At 34.1% G+C, this 22,590-nt stretch overlaps 1 long non-coding RNA gene across 1 annotated transcript in view; it reads left to right on the forward strand.

Annotated features, from left to right (window-relative positions):
• Positions 1–21,970, forward strand: part of LOC131382910 (uncharacterized) — a 36,401-nt gene extending 14,431 nt beyond the window's left edge. The window contains exon 3 of the long non-coding RNA XR_009212552.1: positions 21,882–21,970. This is a non-coding gene — a long non-coding RNA (uncharacterized LOC131382910). The remainder of the gene's footprint in view (positions 1–21,881) is intronic.
• The last annotated feature ends 620 nt before the right edge of the window (positions 21,971–22,590 follow it).

The following is a 22,590-nucleotide window of genomic DNA, read 5'->3' on the forward strand; positions in this document are numbered from 1 at the left end:
ACAGGCCTGAGCCACAGTGCCCAGCCTTATAGTGATTTTAATTTAGTATATACTATGTATCCATATTTATCCTTGTTTCCTCTCCATCAATATGTTTCTATACAGAAAGGACCTGTTTTAACTTTGAATGTTCAGTATCAGGTATTAATATAATTATTTTAACTTTGATTTTATTGCATTTATCCTGGTATATTTGTAAGTATTTTTAATATTTAATACTTTGTTCTTGTAAATAGCAAATACATGGATTGTCTTTATTTTTTCATTTGGAATATTTCATCTTTTGGTTTAGAAATTCAAAGCATTCAAGTTTATTAAGGTAAATAATACACTTTTTTTTTTAAACAGCTCTTTATTGAGGTACAATTGATATACAAATAACTGCACCACTTTTCTTTGTGTGTGTGTGTGTGTCCCCGCCCTCCCCACCCCCCACCCCACAACAGTACCCGGAATGTGATGTTCCCCTTCCTGTGTCCATGAGTTCTCATTGTTCAATTCCCACCTATGAGTGAGAACATGCGGTGTTTGGTTTTTTGTCCTTGCGATAGTTTACTGAGAATAATACACTTTTAACGTTACCTTCATTGTATTTTTTCTCAAGTGATGTGTTAAATTTAAATGATAAATTTGTCTTTCTAGAAATATGGTTTGTTCTGGGTTATTATGGAATTTCCCATTATAGTATGGTTCTTCAAATAAATTTATAACTATTACTCTTACTCAAATTTTAGTTATAATTATCCACCATAAACATTTCAAACTAATAACTCACTGTGTATTTCTATGAAGTCTCCTTTCTTCTATCTTTAATGTCTGGTCTCATTTTTCATTGAAATGTAGCATGTACCCAAATATTTTCATCTGCTAGGACATAAAGATTAAATACCCTCTGACTCCTTGAATGAAAATAATATATAGGGCAACTCACACATTACCATTTTGGACCAAGGTAATGACTAGCCACATACAAAAAGTAAACAATACAAAATAAAACAAGCAGGAAATTACTAATCAATGGGCATAAAGTTTCAGTCAAGCAAGATAAATAAGCTCTAGATATCTGCTGTACAACATGGTATCTGTAGTCAACAATAATGTAATGTATACTTAAAAATTTGTTAAGAGGGTAGATCAGCATTTTTATTACAATTAAATTTAAAATATGAAATGAAATAAAACAATAAAAATTAACAGGAATATGCAAAGATAAAACAGCAATATCGATTTCCTTAAAAATTATGATTTTTGTATTGCATTGTAACCTTGCTTGACTAATTTTTTTTTACCAGTTTTGATGGATCCATTGCCTTCTCTTAAAATGTAATAGAAGCCCCACAACAGTCCCCGGAGTGTGATGTTCCCCTTCCTGTGTCCATGTGTTCTCATTGTTCAGTTCCCACCTATGAGTGAGAGCACGCGGTGTTTGGTTTTTTGTCCTTGCCATAGTTTACTGAGAATGATGATTTCTGGGGTGGGGTGAGGGGGGAGGGACAGCATCAGGAGATATACCTAATGCTAAATGATGAGTTAATGGGTGCAGCACACCAACATGGCACATGGATACATATGTAACACACCTGCACATTGTGCACATGTACCCTAAAACTTAAAGTACAATAATAAAAAAAAGTAATAGAAGCTTATATTTTTCCTAAGTTTTAAAATACATAAGGTTAGAGAAGTTTTCTTTAAAAATTTTTAGAAACAAAGGAAAGTAACTCTAAATTCTACTCTACTAACCAATTCATACCATCTTATTACCCCCAAATTCTTTCTTTTCTATTTCACCTAGTTAATCCTGAGAATTATTGACAGAGACTTCTTAGTAGTTCAAGTAACTTAAGTAAACAAATCATTTAGAACACAAATTAATTCTTTAAATGTACTGGAAATAACTTGGCTGTTTTCTTAGCATGATACACTGTTGTAACAGGCCATATGGATCAGACTTCTTAACATTAGCTTGACATATAAACAGAGAAGATACTGTCTATATAAAGTAGACAGTTTTTGATTTCGATATACAAAATGTCATCATATTTTAAGTGTGTCCTTGTATTTACCATGATATGTTCATTTAATACTGTAAGATGCCACGGTATTTTGTATACTGTATCAGATTTTAAAAATGCTAGGAACTAAAGTGTAACAATGCTTTCTTTTGTTTTTACAATTTTTATTTTATCAATTTTGAAAGATAACTTTTAGACTATGCATAATTTTAATGTATATTATTATTGTTAATACATACAATGGAAGATAATAACAATTGGTTATCCTTTGAATCCTGTTTAAATTTCGAGCTGTTAACATCTGTTATTCCCCCAAAATACTTTTCATGCCATTATGAGGGTTAGTTTTTAATACAAATTTGCTAAAGTAATCTATAAAAAAATGACAAAACCATTGTTGCTGGTTTTTAAACTGGCTTTGCAGGTCAGTGGAAGTATTCTACTTTGTACTGTTGCTTTGGAAGTGTTAAATGGTCTGACGATTCCATCTCTCTATCAATATTGATAAAAATTTGGTTCCTAAAAGTTATTCTTCTCCAGAATTTCCTCCAGAGCATGGATATTTATTCTGAAAAAAATGATAGTAAAGCTTTTATTATTTGTATATGAACAAGCAATGACAACTCATTCAAGACTGCCACTAGGCCAACTTATATTTTAAGTTGCAATCAATTTTGAGTCAGATTCAGATTTTAGATATGTGTGATGGTTGTGTGTCAATTTGGCTAGGATATGGTGCCCAGTTGTTTGGTCAAACACTAGTCTAGATTTTGCTGTAACGGTATTTTGTAGATATGACTAACATTTATAATCAGTTGACTTTAAGTTAAAAAGATTACCTCCATAATGGGAGTAGGCCTCCTCTAATTATTTGAAGAGTTTCAAAGCAAAAACTGAGGTTTCCCAGAGAAGACAGAATGCTGCTGCAAAACTGCAATGTAGAAATACTGCCCACATTTCTAGTCTGCTCACCAGCCCTATAGATTTATGACTCAGGACTACAACCTCAATTTTTTACCTGAATTTTCAGCCTGCCGTATAGATTTCAAACTTGCCGGTCCCCATAATTGCAGGATCCCATTCCCTAAAATAAATCTGTGTGTGTGCGTGTGTGTGTGTGTGTGTGTGTACGTGTGTGAGTGTTTATGTATGTGTGTGTATAATTTCCATCCTGGTTGTTATTAAGTACAATATTGATTGCAAATTTATGACAGGATTTAGGTCCATGGAAAAAGCCTTATAAATTGCATTTTTATGTAATCATGATGATAGAATAACACTGCAAAAATTTATAAGATGGTAATTTCTGCAGCAAAATAACTTAAAGAACCTCATGTATCTTGCTAATAGTTATACATTCTAACCTTGTGATAATTTTATTTTATAATCGGTATTTTGTTGGCTCTGGACACAATGAATTGCTGTAAGATTTTACCTGCAAAGTTTCAGTTTCTGGGAATGTCTCACATAGGTTCAATGTTAAATGTTAGATATTCTCTACCCTGAGCAGGCATTTGAGGTTGGAGTCTCTATTCTGTCACTACTGCTACTATCCACTGGGCCCAACAATTCCTCTGCTATGGCTGCTGTAGGTGCTTCCAAGCTTGCAGACTTACAAGGTGCTAATTTGCCATTCTGGTCTCTTGTTTCCTCAATGTGCTGAAGCCTTAAAGCCATTTTTGGTTTGTGAAGAAGTACACAAAATATTTCTTTTCCTCACTTGAGTTAGCACTTTGATACCTGGAAAAAAATGTAGTACTCCTTGTACCCTCTTGTCTCACAGAGTTTCTAGTAGAAATGTCCCATTTAGCTTAGCCAGCAGATCACTCTCACCATAAGCCTCAGAGAAGAAAGGATACATCTGAGACAAGTGTCATCATGCTGTTTTCTGTTCTGCATTCTCCCCCCATTCCTTCTTTTTAAATGAAATTCTGGGTTTTAATATAAACACATTCAGGTTATTCTACCATCTGTATATAATATAGTTTTAGGATATGTTAATTTCTGAAGTACATATATTTTAAGAAAATATATTTAATAATTTCCAAATAAGTGCTTTTACTTTGAAATATGTATGAAATACAGAAATTCACCATATATTATATAATGCTATTTGAAAGATATAAGTAACAACTTTATATAAATTAAAATCTGCTGATCATTGGAATTATCAAGAGGTAAAGAAATTGGCAAGACTTTAAAAAAATTTTTATTTGTCCAATGTAATCTAAAATGGCATAGATGTCACAGAACTATCCACACTATAGTAGTCATGCAAAACTAGAATGTTATAAATGGACCACAAATATTGACATATTTCTGAAAAAAAATTCAGAACACATCAGTTATAAGTGGAAGAGAAATAAAGCTAGAAAAATCACAGCTCAAGGCATTTACAGTAAGAAACTACTGGAACATTAGGACCATTCTAGAAATTCCTAAACATTGAAGCAGCAGATAAATGGAGCAGGAAATGCTTAGGATCACAAATAGAAGGTGGCATGGATATGGGAGTTCCTCTGCTGCCATGGCTCCTCCCACCTACCTTCTTGTTGAGCTGTGGGCAGTAATATTTTTACCAAACCAAATCATTGAGTGTGGGAACTGGGGCTTAAACACAGGCAATGTCTAGTGTAGAAACATATATTCACAAGTAATGGAAAGCCTCCATAAGCAGAAGACAAAATGCCTGCCAAGGACCCCAGGAATCTCTCATACGACCCCTTAACATGACCAGGGTAGCCTAAAGTGCCAAATCTGGGAAATAAGATATTTCAAATCTTAATGATAAACAATCAAGAATCACAAAACTTTTGAGAAAGACAAGCAGCATGAAGAGAAGCAACTGACTCAACTAAGAAAACTAACATATAAGCAACAAAAAAAATTAAGCTGAACGCTCTCTGAAGAAAATATGGCATCTATGAAAACAAATACCTAAAGAATTTTTAAAGTAACAGTTTTATGATCATGGAAAATATCCCAATAAAATAACTGTATAACTTGATTGCCCAATCTTCAGTGACTTGGAAAATTGGACCAGAGGATTCTCCCTGAAATTACTGCAAAATTATGACTAGTAAATACAAAAGAAATAGTTTAAAAATTGAGTATTTACCCTAAAATTCCAATATTTATTTGACAGAATAACAGAAGGAAAAATAAGAATGAATAAGGAGGAAGAAAAGCAAATAGAAAAAGAATTGCTAATATTGAAGAAATATAAACTTTCAGATGAAAATGCTCACTAAATAACAGGAAGAATGAACAACTATTTATATCTAGCTGGATTTTAGTGAATTTTCAACACGAATAATGAAATTAAAATTATTAAAGATGACAACAAATTCCAAAGAGACCTACAAACCAAAATCAGAAATGCTTCTACCTTTTTTTATTTGTAAGATCCAATGCTTCTAGATAATAGAACAATGCTGAGAAAGGTTTTAAGGAAAAAAACAATTTGAATTGAGAATCTGTTGATAAACAAACTCTGTAAAATATTTGAAGAGGCTTATTTTAAGCCAAATATGAGTAACCATGACCTGGGGTATAATCTCAAGAAGTCCTGAGAACATGTGCCTGAGATGATTGGGGTATGGTGTGGTTTTACGTACCTTAGAGAGAAATAAGCTATAGGCAAAGACATAAATCAATACATGTAAAGTATAGATGGCCCAGAAAGGTGAGATACCTGGAAGCTGGAGGTGGGTGTGAGTTACAGGTCATAGGTGGATCCAAAGATTTTCTGATTGGCTATTTGGTTGAAAGGGGTTAAGCTTTGCCTAGAGTTGAAGTCAGTAGAAAGAAATGCTTGAGGAAGGAATAGTATTGAATCTGCATATTGCTTTGGGCAGTGTGGCCATTTTAATGGTATTGATTCTTCTAGTCCATGAGCATGGAATGTTTTTCTATTTATTTTTGTTATTTGTGATTTCTTTAAAGGACACATGCACCCGTCTGTTCATCACAGTGCTATTCACAATAGCCAAAACATGGAAACAACCTAAGTGCCCATCAACAGTGGATTAGATAAAGAACATGTGATACATATACACAAAATCATGTCTTTTGCAGCAACATGGAAAAAGCTGGAGGCCATAACTCTAATTGAATTAATGCAGACAGAAAACCCAGATACTTTTGGTGTCACTTATAGGTTAGAGCTAACATGCAGTACACATGGACATAAAGATGAGACAATAGGCATGGGGAGTACTACAGCAGAGAGAGAGGCATGGGGCCAAGGGCTGAAGAACTACCTATTGGGTACTATGCTGAATACCAGGGAAACTGATTCAGTCATATCCAAAATCTCAGCACCATGCAATATACCTCTGTAACAATCCTTCACATGTAACCCCGATTCTAAAGTAAAAGTTGAAAAAACAAATAAAAAGAAACACTTGAGTTAAGATAAGGGGAGCTGTAGAAGCCAAGGTTCTTGTTAAGAGGATGAAGCCTCCAAGTAGCAAGCTGCAGAGAGAGTAGTTGGTAAATCTCTCTCTTCCAACCTTAAAAAGATCCAGAAAAGACCTACAAAGGGAAGGAGATTCTCTACAGAATGCAAAATTCCTCCACACAAGACAACCTTGCAAAGTCATATCAAAATATGTCAAATGAATATATTTTGGAGTAAAATACTTTGATTTCTCTCAGGAACCACTGTCTGTCTTGTGGTACTATACCAGAGTCAGGTAGGAATTAGTTATCTTATTGCTACAAAGAACCTATTTTGTCCATCTTATGAACTGTATTTTAATGTTATTGCTGGTCAGTTGTGCCTTAACTCCAAAGGGAGGGGGTGTAAGGGCCTGTCCAACCTCCCTCCCCATCATTACCTGAACTAGTTTTTCAGGTATCTTTGGGATCCCGTTGGCCAAGGAGGTGGTCAGTTCACATGGTTGGGAGGCTTAGAATTTTGTTTTTGGTTTATAAATCCTATTCAGAGCCACTCAGTGTGATAAAAAACAAAACTATTTTCAGATGTGCATAGAATCAGAAAGGTTATTACCATCTGATATTCTCCTAAGAATAACTTAGGAGATGCTTTAAATGAAATAAAAAATGAATTAAAGAAAAATAAAGATTGAGAATCAAGACAGCAGAGCAAAGAAAGAACCACATAAAATAAATTAATTCCAAATGAATGTTAATTCTTATTAAAAGTAATAACGGAGGTAATTGTATAATTATGTCTTCTGATTTATTAACATGGTAAAAAACATTGACAAATAGCTTTAATTATTAGTCTTTTTTCTTTTGAGTTTCTGTAATGTTAGTACTTAAGTATTGAATCTTCCACTGGTGTAGGGGAATTACAATTAAAAGCAAAATCTCTTCCCAACTCAGAAAAGCTTTCCACAAAGGCATAAAAGAAATAAAATAATTTTATTATTGAATTAGCATTGAATTATAATGTGAGGTACAGCACAGGTAATCTAAGGGGATTTTAAATACAATAAAATATCACCCTTTTATATAGACAAGCAGATAGAACCAATAACACACATGTTCTCAAGAAAACAACTAGTTTTGAAGTAGGACTAGACAACACCATTGGCCATGCCCAGTTTATCCAGTTTTCACCTGGTAATTTGTGTGGCTGTCTGTGTTAATTGGCTTTATCCAAAATAAAAATAAAAGGCTCAAATCTTTATGACTAAAAGTAGTTATGCACCAAGGTGTCTGCACAAAATTTGGCTGTTGTTCTCCCCACAAAATGGAATAGTGTCCTTTTTGATGATTATATGTCAAAGAGATGGCTTTCTGGTTTTTGAGAAATCCATGCATGGGTTGTAAAGGTGGTAATTTTTATTTGTCCAATTATTTATTTAGCAGTTTAAAATATTTACCTCATTTCACGGGGACAAAGAAAGAACTGACACATTTTTTAAAGTGAATGCTCTAAGACAAGGAAAAGGGGAAGGAGGAAGTCTCTTCTCTTATTTTCAGTAGGGAAAATTAAGACTCTTATTTCTAATTTGTATTTGCCATTATAGGGCATATTTTAGCTAGACTTCATAGGTTCTAATACACATTTGTTTTAGTATCATCACTTTCTTATTTTAATTTTTATGGATACATAATACACATATTCATGGAGTGCATGTGATATTTTGAGAAAAGCATGCAATGTGTAATAATCAAGTCTGAGTAATTGGGATATCTATTATCTCAAACATTTATTTTTTTATTTGTAAACATTCCAAATCTACTTATCAAGCAATTTTGAAATACAATAAATTATTATTAAGTATAGTCATCCTACTGCGCTACCAAACACTACATCTTATTTCTTCTATCTGACTGTATTTTTGTGCCCATTAATCAACACCTCTTACTCTCCTTCTCCCCACTTCCCTTCCCACACTCTAGTAACCATGATTTTATTTACTACCTTCATGAGATTAATTTTTTGTAGCTCCCACTTATATGTGAGAACACGTGACATTTTTCTTTCTATGCCTGGCTTATTTCACTTAACCTAATGTCCTCTGGTTCAATCTGTGTTATTACAAATGACAGGATTTTATTCTTATTCCATCATGTATCTATACCACATTTTCTTTATCTATGCATCCCTTGATGGGCATTTCGCACAGCTAGCATCATACTGAATGGAGAAAATCTTAGTCTTTCCTCTGAAATCTGGAACAAGACAAGGATGCCCACTTTTACCACTTCTATTCAATGTCGTACTGGAAATATTATCCAGAGCGATTAGACATGAGAAAGAAATAAAAGACATCTAAATAAGAAAGAAAGAAGTCAAAATGTCCTTGTTTTCAGACAATATTATCTTATATTTAGAAAAATCTAAAGATTAATGAATGATCGGCACTGATAAATGAATTAAGTAAAGCTACAGGATACAAAATCAACGCACAAGACTTGGAAGCATTTCTATATGCAACAGCGAACAATTTGAAAAAGAAATCAAGAAAGCAATGCACTTACAAAAAATAAGATAAAATACCAAGGAATAAATATAACCAAAGCAGCAATAGATCTCTTCAATTAAAACTATAAAAAATTGATGAAAGAAATTGAAGAAGACATGAAAAACATGGAAAGAAACCCCATGTTCATAAATAGAAGAGTCAATATTGTTAAAACATCCACATCACCCAAATTGATTTATAGATTCAATACAATTCCTATTAAAATACCAACAAAATTTCTCACAGAAATAGGAAAAATCTTAAAATTTATAAGAATCACAGAAGACTCAAAATAGCCAAAGTAACACTGAGCAAAAAGTATAAAATTGGAAGCATTACATTACCTGACTTCAAATTATACTACAAACCCAAAATAGCATGATTCTGGCATAAAAACAGACATGTAGACAAATGGGATAGAATATAGAACCCAGAAATACATCTACACATTTATAGTCAACACATTTTCAACAAAGGTGCCAAGAACATACACTCAGGAAAGGGTAGTCTTCAACAAATTGTTCTGGGAAAACTGGATATCCATATGCAGAAGAATGAAACTAGACCCCTATATTTAACCATATATAAATATAAAATAAAATGGATTAAAGACTTAAATATAAGACCTGAAACAATAAAACTACTGGAAGAAAACATTGATAAATGCTTCAGGACGTGGTTCTGGGCAAAGATTTCTTGACTAAGACCTCAAAAGCACAAGCACCTGAATTAAAAATGGACAATTGGTATCACACCAAGCTAAAAAGCTTTTGCACAGCAAAGAAAACAATCAAGGTGAAGAGGCAATATACAGGATGGAAGAAAATATCTGCAAAATATCTGGCAAGGGATTAATAACCAGAATACATAAAGAACTCAAAAAACTGAATAGTAGAAAAATAAATAATCTGATTTTTAAATGAACAAAATAAACTGAGTAGTCATTTCTCAAAAGAAGACATATACATGGGTAATTGGCATATGAAAAAAATGCTCAACATCATTAATCACAAGTGAAATGCAAATCAAAATTACCTTGAGATGTTATCCTACCCTGGTTAAAAATGGCTTTTATCCTAAAGATAGGCAATAACAAATGCTGGGGAGAGTGTGGAGAAAAGAAAACCCGAGTACAGTGTTGGTAGGGATGTAAATTAGTACAGCCACCATGGAAAACAGTTAGGAGGTTTCTCAAAAAACTAAAAATAGAGCTACCATATGATCCAGGGATCCCACTTCTGGGTGAATATGTAAGCAAGAAATTTAGTATATCAAAGAGATATCTGCATTCCTGTGTTTATAGGTCATTGTTTTCTATATTCTTTCCATTTTTATTTTCCCTTCCAATTAAGCATTATTTCAGAAATAAGCTTGATTATTAACTAATATTATAGCATATAAAAATGAAGCTTAATCTGTTTACATTAATTTATATATATATTTGCTCATAAAACTATCTTTCTATATAGAATGGTTTTTGTTTTTAACATTTATGTTTTCTTTTTTATAATTTATATATGTTCCAGACTTTCATTTTACATTTCTCCTTCTGTTAATTTAGGAAATGTATAGTATGTAGTATTTTTTAATGATTTATTAGCATTTACTTTATTTATCTTCAGTTCTAAATTTAAATTTAATGCAGGCCAGGATGGATATGTCATCCACAACTTTATTCACTGAGAAATGCTTTTTTAACTATTTTATTTTATTTTTTTAAATTGGCAAATCAAATTTTATATACTAATATACAACGTGCTATTTTGAAAAATAGAACACACACACACATATATATATATGTACACTGTGGAATGGCTAAATTCAGCTAGTTAATGTATGCATTACTTCATATAGTTATCACTTTTTGGTAGTAACAATATCTATTCTCTTATGAATTTTCAAGAATACAATATATTGTTATTAACCATAGTCACAATGTTGTACAATAGATCTCTTGAACTTATTCCTGAAATTTTGTGTCCTTTGCCCAACATTTTCTAATCCTACCCCTCTACCCCACCACTCCAACCTCTAGTATAGTTACTTTTTTAACTCTCTACTTCTATGAATTTCACTTTTTTAAATTCCACATGTAAGTAAGATCATGCAATATTTGTCTTTCTGTGACTGGCTTGTTTTATTTATTTATTTACTTTTCCTTATTATTTATATTTTAGAGGTACACATGCAGGTTTGTTACATGGGCATACTGAGTGATACAAGGTTTGGGCTTCTATAATCCCATCAATCAAGTTGTGAACATAGAATGCTATAGGTAGTTTTTCAACCCTTGCTCTCTCCTTTCTTCTCCCTCTTCAGAATCTCCAGTGTTTACTGTTTCCATCTTTGTGTTCATGTGTACCCAACATTTATCTCCCACTTATAAGCGAGAACACGTGGTATTTAGTTTTCCGTTTCTGTGCTAATTTTCTTAGGATAATGGCCTCCAGCTGAATCCATGTTGCTGCAAAGGACATGATTTCATTATTTTTTATGGCTGCATAGTATTCCATGGTGTAAATGTAACTTTTAAAAAAAAATCCAGATCCACTGTTGATGGGCACCTAAGTTGATTCCATGTGTTTTCCACTGTGAATAGTGCTGTAATGAACGTATGAGTGCAGGTGTCTTTTTGGTAGAACAATTTATTTTCTTTTGGGTGTATAGCCAGTAATGGAATTGCTGGATGAAATTGTAATTCTATTTTTAGTTATTTGAGAAATCTCCAAACTACTTCCCACAGAAAAGCATTACCTTTTCTCTGCAACCTCACCAATATCTGTTATTTTCTAAACGTATTAATAATAGCCATTTTGACGGGTGTGAAATGGTGTCTCATTATAGTTCTGATTTACATTTCTCTGAAGATTAGTGATTCTGAACATTTTTTCATGTATGTTTGTTGGCTGGTTGTATGTTTTCCTTTGAGCAGTGTCTGTTCATGTTCTTTGCCTACTTTTAACTTCTTTGTTTTTCTTTATTTGATTTGTTTAAGTTCCTTATAGATTCTGGATATTAGCCCTTTGTCAGATGCATAGTGTGCAAATGTTTTCTCCCATTCTGTAGGTTCCCTGTTTACTCTGTTGATAGTTTCTTTCACTGTGTAGCTCTTTAGTTTAATTAGGTCCCAATTGTCAATTTTTGTTTTTGTTCCATTAGCTTTTAAAGACTTAAAAATTATTTGCCAAGGTTGATGTCCCAAACAGTATTTCCTAGGTTTTCCTCCAGGATTTTTACAGTTTGACATCTTACATTTAAAAGTCCTTAATCCATCTTGAGTTAATTTTTATATATGGTGAGAGGTAAGGGCTCAGTTTCATTCTTTTGCATATAGCTAGCCAGTTTTCCCAGCGCCACTTATTAAATAGGGTATTCTTCTCCCATTGTTTGTTTTTGTCAACTTTGTTGAAGATCTGTTGGTGGCAGATGTGTGGTTTTACTTCAGGGGTCTCTATTTTGTTACTTTGGTCTATGTATCTATTTTTGTATGACTGGCTTATTTTACTTAACATCCTCTACGTTAATCCATGTTGTCACAAATGACAGGATTTTCTTCTTTCTTGAGGCTCAGTAGTATCGTTTTGTGTATATGCACCATATTTTCCTTATGTGTTCATCCACTGATGGACAAAAGTCACAAGCAATATGACAAAATATTAATATTTGTTAATTATAGTTTTGGCATCGCACATGTTCATAGTACAAGAGTTACTATATTCTTGAAAGTTTAAAACTTCTACCACATTTAAAAAATAGTGGATGATGTAACAATGTAACTGGAGATATTTGGTTGTGGGGGGCAGCAGAAAAAAATAAGTAGAGATTGAGGCGGGATGTGGAGTTAGAGGAAAAACACTGTAGAATACTATTTCCTAGCGCATGTTTACATGACTATGGAAACATTCAATAAAAAGGAAGACAGTAATGACTGAGAAAGAGAGAAAGAAATGACGCAAATCTTAAAGAACCCAAAGAGCAAAGTCCTTGAGAGGGCAAGAGGGAAGAGATGATGTTAATATAGTAAGAACTCAGTAAATGTAGCTGAACGAATGAGTAAATGAACCAATAAATGACCTTCAGCATCCCTTTGGCTTCTTATATTTAATTGTCTTTTCAACTCTCCAAAACAATTAAAAACTTGGATCACTTTCCTCATGTTTATAAGTTCCTTACATTATCTCTCTCTTTTTTTTAAGCAGAAAATATCCCCTTCTACTTGTAAAAGACAGTAAAGGCCATAATGTTTATTTCCTGCCATTGGTATATATATATTTTACTAAGCGCTCAGATTCCAGATGCTGTTTTAGGCAGTGCAGAAACTGCAGTGAGAAATGCAGACAAACAACTATACACTGTATTATTTGGTGATGAAAAGTGATATCAAGAAAATCAGACAGGGTTAAGAGATAGGGAGTAATGAAACATTATTAAGAGTGTTTAACAAAATTCTTTAAAGGGTGACATTTGAACAATCTTGAATGAAATGACAGAGGACATGCCATTTTTCTGGGACATTAAGTAATTTCTTCTTAAAAGCATGAAAGCCCATTTCAGTCTTCATATGTCTGTGAAAGAATAGGGTTATTAGATCTCAGGGCTTTTATAAAATTTGTATTTTATTTTAGATCTGGTATATATGTGCAGGACATGCAGGTTTAATTACATATGTAAACATGTGCCATGGGGTGGTTCGCTGCACCTATCAACTCATCACCTATGTATTAAGCCCAGCATGCATTAGCTCTTTTCCCTAATGCTCTCCCCACCTTGTTTGCTGCACCTATCAACCTGTCACCGAGGTATTAAACCCAGCATGCATTAGCTATTTTCCCTAATGCTGTCACCACATTGTCCTCCCCCAACAGCCCCCAGTGAGTGTTGTTACCCTCCTTGTGTCCATGTGTTCTCATTGTTCAGCTCCCATTTATGAGTGAGAACATGTCATGTTTGATTTTCTGTTCCTGTGTTACTTTGCTGAGGATAATGACTTCCGGTTTCATCCATGTCCCTGCAAAGGATATGGTCTCGTTCCTTTCTATAACTGCATAGTATTCCATGGTATATATATACCACATTTTCTTTATCTATTTTATCATTGATGGGCATTTGGGTTGATTCCATGTTGTTGCTATTGTGAATAGTGCTGCAATAAAATAAAAACACATGCATGTATCTTTATAATAGAATGATTTATATTCCTTTGGGTATATACCCAATAATGGGATTTCTGGGTCAAATCGTATTTCTTGTTCCATGTCCTTGAGGAATTGACACACTGTTTTCCACAATGATTGAACTAATTTGCATTCCCCCCAACAGTGTAAAAGTGTTCCTATTTCTCCACAGTCTCACCAGCATCTGTTGTTTCTTGACTTTTTAATAATTGCCATTCTGACTGGCATGAGATGGTATCTCATTGTGGCTTTAATTTGCATTTCTCTAATGATCAGTGATGTTGAGCTTTTTTTCATATATTAGTTGGCCTCATAAATGTCTTCTTTTGAGAAGTGTCTGTTCGTGTCCTTTGCCCACTTTTTGATAGGGTTTTTTTTTTTTTTTTTTTGTAAATGCGTTTATGTTTCTTGTAGATTCTGGATGTTATAGCTTTGTTAGATGGTTAGATTGCAACTGTTTTCTCCCATTCCATTAATTGCCTGTTCACTCTAATGATAGTTTCTTTTGCTGTGCCAAAGCTCTTTAGTTTAATTAGGTTCCATTTGTCAACTTTTGCTTTTGTTTCAATTGCTTTTGATGTTTTGGTCGTGAAATCTTTTCCCTTGCCTATGTTCTGAATGGTATTGCCTAGGTTTTCTCCTAGAATTGTTATATTTTGAGGCTTTAGTTTTAAGTCTTTAATCCCTCTTGAGTTAATTTTTGTGTAAGATGTAAGGAAGGGGTCCAGTTTCAATTTTTTGCATATGGCTAACCAGTTTTCACATAGCCATTTATTGAGTAGAGAATCCTTTTCCTATTACTTGTTTTTGTCAGGTTTGTCAAAGATTGGATGTTTGTAGATGTGTGGTATTATTTCTGAGGTCTCTTTTCTGTTTCATTGGTCTATGTCTGTTTTGGTATCAGTACCATGTTGTTTTGGTTACTGTAGCCTTGTAGCATAGTTTGAAGTTGGGTAGCATGATGCCTCAAGCCTTGTTATTTTTGCTTAGGATTGTCTTGGCAATGTGGGCTTTTTTGGTTCCATATCAAATTTAAAGTAGGTTTTTTCTAATTCTGCAAAAAAAGTCACTGGTAGCTTGATGGGAATAGCATTGAATGTATAAGTTACTTTAGGCAGAATGGCCATTTTCACAATATTGATTCTTCATGTTCATGAGCGTGGAATGTTTTCCCATTTGTTTGTGTCCTCTCTTATTACTGTGAGCAGCGGTTTGTAGCTCTCCTTGAAGAGGTTCTTCACATCTCTTGTTAGCGTATTCCTAGGTATTTTATTTTTTGTAGCAATTGTGAATGGGAGTTCTTAGAAACCTACAAAGTGGTTTAGATCCCCACACACTAATAGTGAGAGAATTTAACACCCCATTGTCAATATTAGACAGATCTTCAAGACAGAAAATTAATACAATTAATCAGGACTTGAGCTCAGCTCTGGATCCGGTGGACCTGATAGATATCTACAGAATTCGCCACCCCTAAACAACAGAATACAGTCTTTGCAGTGCCACATGGCACTTACTCTAAAATTGATCACATAATTGGAAGTAAAACACTCCTCAGAAAATGCAAAAGAACTGAAATAATAACAAATAGTCTCTCAGACCACAGTGCAATCAAACTGGAGCTCAAGATTAAGAAACTCACTCAAAACCACATAAATACATGGAAGCTGAAAAATCTGCACCTGATTGACTCCTGGGTAAATAATGGAATTAAGGCAGAAATCAAGAAGTTATTTGAAACCAATGAGAACCAAGAGACAATGTAGCAGCATCTCTGGAACAAAGCTAAAACAGTGTTAAGAGGGAAATTTATAGCACTAAATGCCCACATATGAAAGCTAGAAAGAGCTCAGATTGACAACCTAACATCACAACTAAAAGAACTAGAGAAGCAAGAACCAACAAATCCAGAGCTAGCAGAAGACAGAAATAACCAAGATCAGAGTGGAACTGAAAGAGATAGAGACACAAAAAAACCTTCAAAAAAAAAAAAAGAGTCCAGGACCTATTTTTTTTCCAAAAAATTAATAAAATAGATAGACTGCTATCTAGACTAATAAAGAAGAAAAGAGAAAAGAATCGAATAGGCACAATAAAAATGATAAAGGGGATATCACCACAGACACTGCAGAAACACAAACAACAATCAGAGAATACTATAAATATCTCTATGCAGCTCTTAGTAATAGCATGGTAGTCTTAGTTTCTTCGATTGCAAAATTCTTTAAATTGAGAAATATGTGTTTTCAAATACATAATATGTTTACTAAGAGCTACAAGTACAATTATCTGCAGTTTGGCTCCGTAGACAAAGTGAAAATTTTTGAATGAAATAATATGTATTTCTTTAGCGCTTTAACAATACAAATAAATTCAAATGGCTCTTGGAAAAAAAATATCTCTATGCAAATAATCTAGAAAACCTGGAAGAAATGGATAAATTCCTGGACACATACACCCTCCCAAGACTAAACCAGGAAGAAGTTGAATCCCTGAATAGAACAATGTCAAGTTCTGTAATTGAGGCAGTAATAAATAGCCTACCAACCAAAAAAAGCCCAGGACCAGATGAATTTACAGCCAAATTCTACCAGAGATACAAAGAGGAGCCAGTACCATTTCTTCTGAAACTATTCCAAACAATTGAAAAGGAGGGACTTTTCCCTACCTCATTTTATGAGGTCAACATTATCCTGATACTAAAACCTGGCAGAGATACAACAAAAAAAGAAAACTTATGGGTCAATAGGTGCAGCAAACCACCATGGCACACATATACCTATGTAACAAAATTGCACGTTCTGTGCATGTATCTTTTTTTAATTAAGAAGAAATAAAGAAAGAATACTTCATGCCAATATCCCTGATGAACATTGATGTGAAAATCCTGAATAAAATACTGCAAACCAAATCCAGCAGCACATCAAAAAGCATATCCACCACAATCAAGTTAGCTTCATCCCTGGGATACAAGACTGGTTCAACATATGCAAATCAATAAACGTAATTCATCACATTACCTGTACTAATGACAAAAACCACATGATTATCTCAATAGACACAGAGAAGGCTTTTGATAAAATTCAACTTCTCTTCATGTTAAAAACTCTTGGTAAACCAGGTATTGATGGAACACCTATCAAAACAATAAGAGCCATTTATTATAAACCCACAGCCAATATCATACTGAATGGGCAAAAGCTAGAAGCATTCCCTTTGAAAACCAGCACAGGACAAGGATGCACCTGATTGACTTCTGGGTAAATAATGGAATTAAGGCAGAAATCAAGAAGTTATTTGAAACCAGTGAGAACCAAGAGACAATGGTTCTCACCACTCCTGTTCAACATAGTAGTGGAAGTTCTGGCCAGGGCAATCAGCAAGAGAAAGAAATAAAGGGCATTCAAACAGGAAGAGAGGAATCAAATTGTCTCTCTTCGCAGATGACATGATTGTATATCGAGGAAACCCCATCATCTGAGCCCAAAATCTGCTTAGGCTGATAAGCAACTTCAGCAAAGTCTCAGGATACAAGATCAATATACAAAAATCACAAGCATTCTTATACACCAATGATAGACAAACAGAGAGCCAAATCATGAATGAGATCACAGTTATTTTTATCTCACAAACTGTACATGTTTTTCAGCCTTTCTTGTTTTCTGTATTGCAGATACAGTAGGAGGAATAGTATACCTCTTTTATCTTTTTCAAGGCCTAAAATTGTATTTATTTTTCAGTTTAAACACATTGCTGAAGTTGTTTTGAATAGATATTTATCTCTCATATTAAAGGTGCCCAACAAGCTAAGTCATTTTAGTCTGAAGTATTTATTTGGCTCATGGAAGTGTTCTACTATAATTTATTTGATTATCTCTTTTCTATTGGTCTTTATATATTAAAGAAGTCTTGTCTCCTAATCAACAATAAAATTTGCACTTGGGGCGAGGACTCAATTTCATTTAAGATCCTCAGGGGACTTTTCTACCATGAATTCTCTCTTTTTCTCCTTTCTCCAGCCTCTCTACTTGCACTTTGTAATCATTATATACATGTTCTTACAATTTATACAATCATAAATAACCTTTTAATGGTATTTTTATCATTTGCATATAAAAGTCAATAGGGTCAACTCTTCTGTATTTCTTTATCCAATTCAATACACCTCATTCTGACTTCTAAAATAGCTTTCTTAAGTTTATCAATAAGTTACTAGTTACAAACCCCAAATATTTTTAATCATTTTATCATTTGATACCCAGAATATTTGCGAGTTTTGGGCTCTCCTTTTTTCTTGAAACCTTTTTTCTCTTACCTCCTGGGAAACCACTAACTTTTGCTTTGTTCTTCCTCTTTTTTGTGTGTTAGATTTATTTAATTTCCTTTGCAGGGTGATCTTCCTTCACTTTACTCAAATGTTGGTTTGCCCAGAGTTTCATTTTTGTTTGTTCTCTTTACTTTAAACTTTCCCTACGTAAATATATTTAATTCCATATTTTCAAGGGGAAAATGATTTCTAAATTTATAGCTAATGTAGGGTGACTCTGCTGAGTTTTAACAGCCTCTTAAAATAATTTTGTGTCCAGTTGAAAATAACAGGTAAAAATGGAAATGATTCTCTGCAGTCATTCCCTGCAACCAAACCTGCTTATCCCTTTTTTTCTAAATGTTGGTGACTGGTACTTTTCGGCAACTAGTTTTCTATGTAATTACCTAGGTTCATTCTAGATTTTCCTATTTCAACAACCCCAAATCCAAATGATACTAAATTATCCTGAGTTTTACTCAGTTAATAGTATTTAAAACCTTCCACTCTTAATCACATTTCTAATGCTCTGTAGCATTCATGAGGTCAAATCACTGATGAGCTGAACACTTCCTCAAAGGCCCCTTCTCCCAATACTGGTACGAGGGGATTTTTAGGGAACAAATTCAGACTATAGATCCTTGATATATCTTACTCATTTTTACAATAAAGTGTGGAAACACCTTTTCCAAGAAGGCATGCCTGATATCTAGCTGCTTCCATTTCACATAATATGATTTAGGTTATCAGTAATTACCATGGTTTCTGTGGTACCTTGGGGAAACCATTATCAGAGCTTTTGTGGCATGATATTCATTAGTATTGATGTTTTTTTCTTTGCATTTCTATCCATGTGTTTCCCTACTAGGTGCTGAACTGTTTAATGAGATGAAGTGTCTTTTTAAAACAATTTATCTTGAAATAATTTTAGGCTTATAAAAGAATTACAAAAATAGTTCACCCAACTTCTTCTCTTCATGTTAACCTGTCTCATAACATAACGTATTTATCAAAACAAATAAACTAAAGATTTTATTAAGATTTCCCCAGTTGTTTCCCTAATGGCTTTCCATTTTAGATCTCTTAATGGCAAATTAGCGTCCTATTTACTTAGCGGATTGTAGCTTTTTCTGTCTGCTAAGACACACTTAAACTAACACTCAATCTTTCAAATATGCTTTCATATGTCCCCTTCACTGTTAATCTTTCCTGTTCTGTGTTTCTTTCCTGATTTAGACAATTGTATTTCTGTAAAATATCTAATTTGGGTTCCTTGGTGGAGGACAAAATTGCCACATGTGATCAATCTACCATGGACAGCTAATACCCCAATTATGTAAGATATTATAAAATAAATATGAGGTTGGTTTTGTGATAAAACGGATAAAAATGGGCTAAAAGCTAACTTGTTACATTTGAGTGAGTTACTAAAGAAACAAGAATCTGACAGGATCTAGGAAATGAGATTTTGGTTGTAAAGTTGATTGAAAAAAATTATAAATCACATTGGGAATCCATATGGATAAATCATCTATCTATATAGCTCATATCTATATCTATATCTATAATCTATCCATCTATCATGAATCTATTACTAATGCCCCCTTGAATTTGAGGACATAGAGGAAAGATAACTGAATCTGTTATTCATTTTCATATGTAACAGTGAGTAGCAATATAGAAAGCCTTTCTTTACAGTCCCACCAACAGTGTAAAAGTGTTCCTATTTCTCCACATCCTCTCCAGCACCTGTTGTTTCCTGATTTTTTAATGATGGCCATTCTAACTGGTGTGAGATGCTATCTCACTGTGGTTTTGATTTGCATTTCTCTGATGGCCAGTGATGATGAGCATTTCTTCATGTGTTTTCTGGCTGCATAAATGTCTTCTTTTGAGAAGTGTCTGTTCATGTCCTTTGCCCACTTTTTGATGGGGTTGTTTGTTTTTTTCTTGTAAATTTGTTTGAGTTCATTGTAGATTCTGGATATTAGCCCTTTGTCAGATGAGTAGGTTGCAAAAATTTTCTCCCATTCTGTAGGTTGCCTGTTCACTCTGATGGTAGTTTCTTTTGCTGTGCAGAAGCTCTTTAGTTTAATGAGATCCCATTTGTCAATTTTGGCTTTTGTTGCCATTGCTTTTGGTGTTTTAGACATGAAGTCCTTGCCCACGCCTATGGCCTGAATGGTATTGCCTAGGTTTTCTTGTAGGATTTTAATGGTTTTAGGTCTAACATGTAAGTCTTTAATCCATCTTGAATTAATTTTTGTATAAGGTGTAAGGACGGGATCCAGTTTCAGCTTTCTACATATGGCTAGCCAGTTTTCCCAGCACCATTTATTAAATAGGGAATCCTTTCCCCATTTCTTGTTTTTGTCAGGTTTGTCAAAGATCAAATAGTTGTAGATATGCGGCATCATTTCTGAGGGCTCTGTTCTGTTCCATTGATCTATATCTCTGTTGTGGTACCAGTACCATGCTGTTTTGGTTACTGTAGCCTTGTAGTATAGTTTGAAGTCAGGTAGCGTGATGCCTCCAGCTTTGTTCTTTTGGCTTAGGATTGACTTGGCAATGCGGGCTCTTTTTTGGTTCCATATGAACTTTAAAGTAGTTTTTTCCAATTCTGTGGAAGTCAGTGTGGCGATTCCTCAGGGATCTAGAACTAGAAATACCATTTGACCCAGCCATCCCATTACTGGGTATATACCCAAAGGAGTATAAATCATGCTGCTATAAAGACACATGCACACGTATGTTTATTGCGGCACTATTCACAATAGCAAAGACTTGGAACCAACCCAAATGTCCAACAACAATAGACTGGATTAAGAAAATGTGGCACATATACACCATGGAATACTATGCAGCCATAAAAAATGATGAGTTCGTGTCCTTTGTAGGGACATGGATGAAACTGGAAAACATCATTCTCAGTAAACTATCGCAAGGACAAAAAACCAAACACCACATGTTCTCACTCATAGGTGGCATGCGTACAATGAGAACTCATGGACACAGGAAGGGGAACATCACATTCCGGGTACTGTTGTGGGGTGGGGGGTGAGGGGGGCGGGGACAGCATTAGGAGATATACCTAATGCTAAATGACGAGCTAATGGGTGCAGGAAATCAACATGGTACATGGATACATATGTAACAAACCTGCACATTGTGCACATGTACCCTAAAACCTAAAGTATAATAAAAATAAAAAAAAAAAGAAAGCCTTTCTTATTCTATCCCTCATTTGGTAATGATTTTTCTACAAGCAGTATTTAAATCATAAAAGAACAGAGAATAGAAACAGAGCAAGAGAAGCTACTTTACAAGTGAACCAAAGTACAACCATTTAGTGCAAGGGTTGGCAAACTTTTCCTATAGAAGCATAGAAAGTAAATATTTTAGGCTTTGCAGGTTATGTGTGTTATCTGTTGCAATTTTTCAGACTTGCCATTGTAGCAGGAAAGCAGCCAGAAGTACCTAAACAGATGGGCATTACTGTGTTCAAATAAAACTTCATTTATAACAACAGGCAGAAGGCTAGATCTGGCCCAAGGTTTGTAGTTTTCTGACTCTTAATTTAGAAAGAACAGATTATATACAAGAAGAAATCATTTCCAAAGTGCACAATAATTTCAGGACAACAGCCTGGATGCTAGAAGCACTTAAAGTCTAAGTGCCCTGTCACTTAATTCACTATTTGCCATACTCTCTTATAGAAATAAAAACAAACCGGTTATCAATAAGCCATAGACTTCCAGCAGTAATTTAAGTGACACTGAGGGATCTTAAAAGCTATAAGGAATATATTTGATATGATGATCTTACTCTATCAAGGAATGACTTCATCTTGTCCATTTGTCAATGAGACTATAAAGATGACTAAAATTTGTCCCTATTTTTTCACCATTTATGTTTGTTATCTAGCACTTGACCAGGAAGAAAGGACCAAAGAGAGACAACATTTTCTCTTATACGCATTGTTTGCACATTGCTCGTTAACACCTCCAGCAAACAGAGCATCACCATGAAATTCTCTATTGAGCAGTAAAGAGAGACAGAGAGAGAGAGAGAGAGAAAGAAAAAAGAAACAACAGCCTGGAAGTAGCTTTTTGTCTTTCACCACTATTCACTATTGAGACGGTAACTATAGT

This window comes from Hylobates moloch, unplaced genomic scaffold (genome assembly GCF_009828535.3).
Source record: "Hylobates moloch isolate HMO894 unplaced genomic scaffold, HMol_V3 SCAFFOLD_1, whole genome shotgun sequence".
NCBI lineage: Eukaryota > Metazoa > Chordata > Mammalia > Primates > Hylobatidae > Hylobates > Hylobates moloch.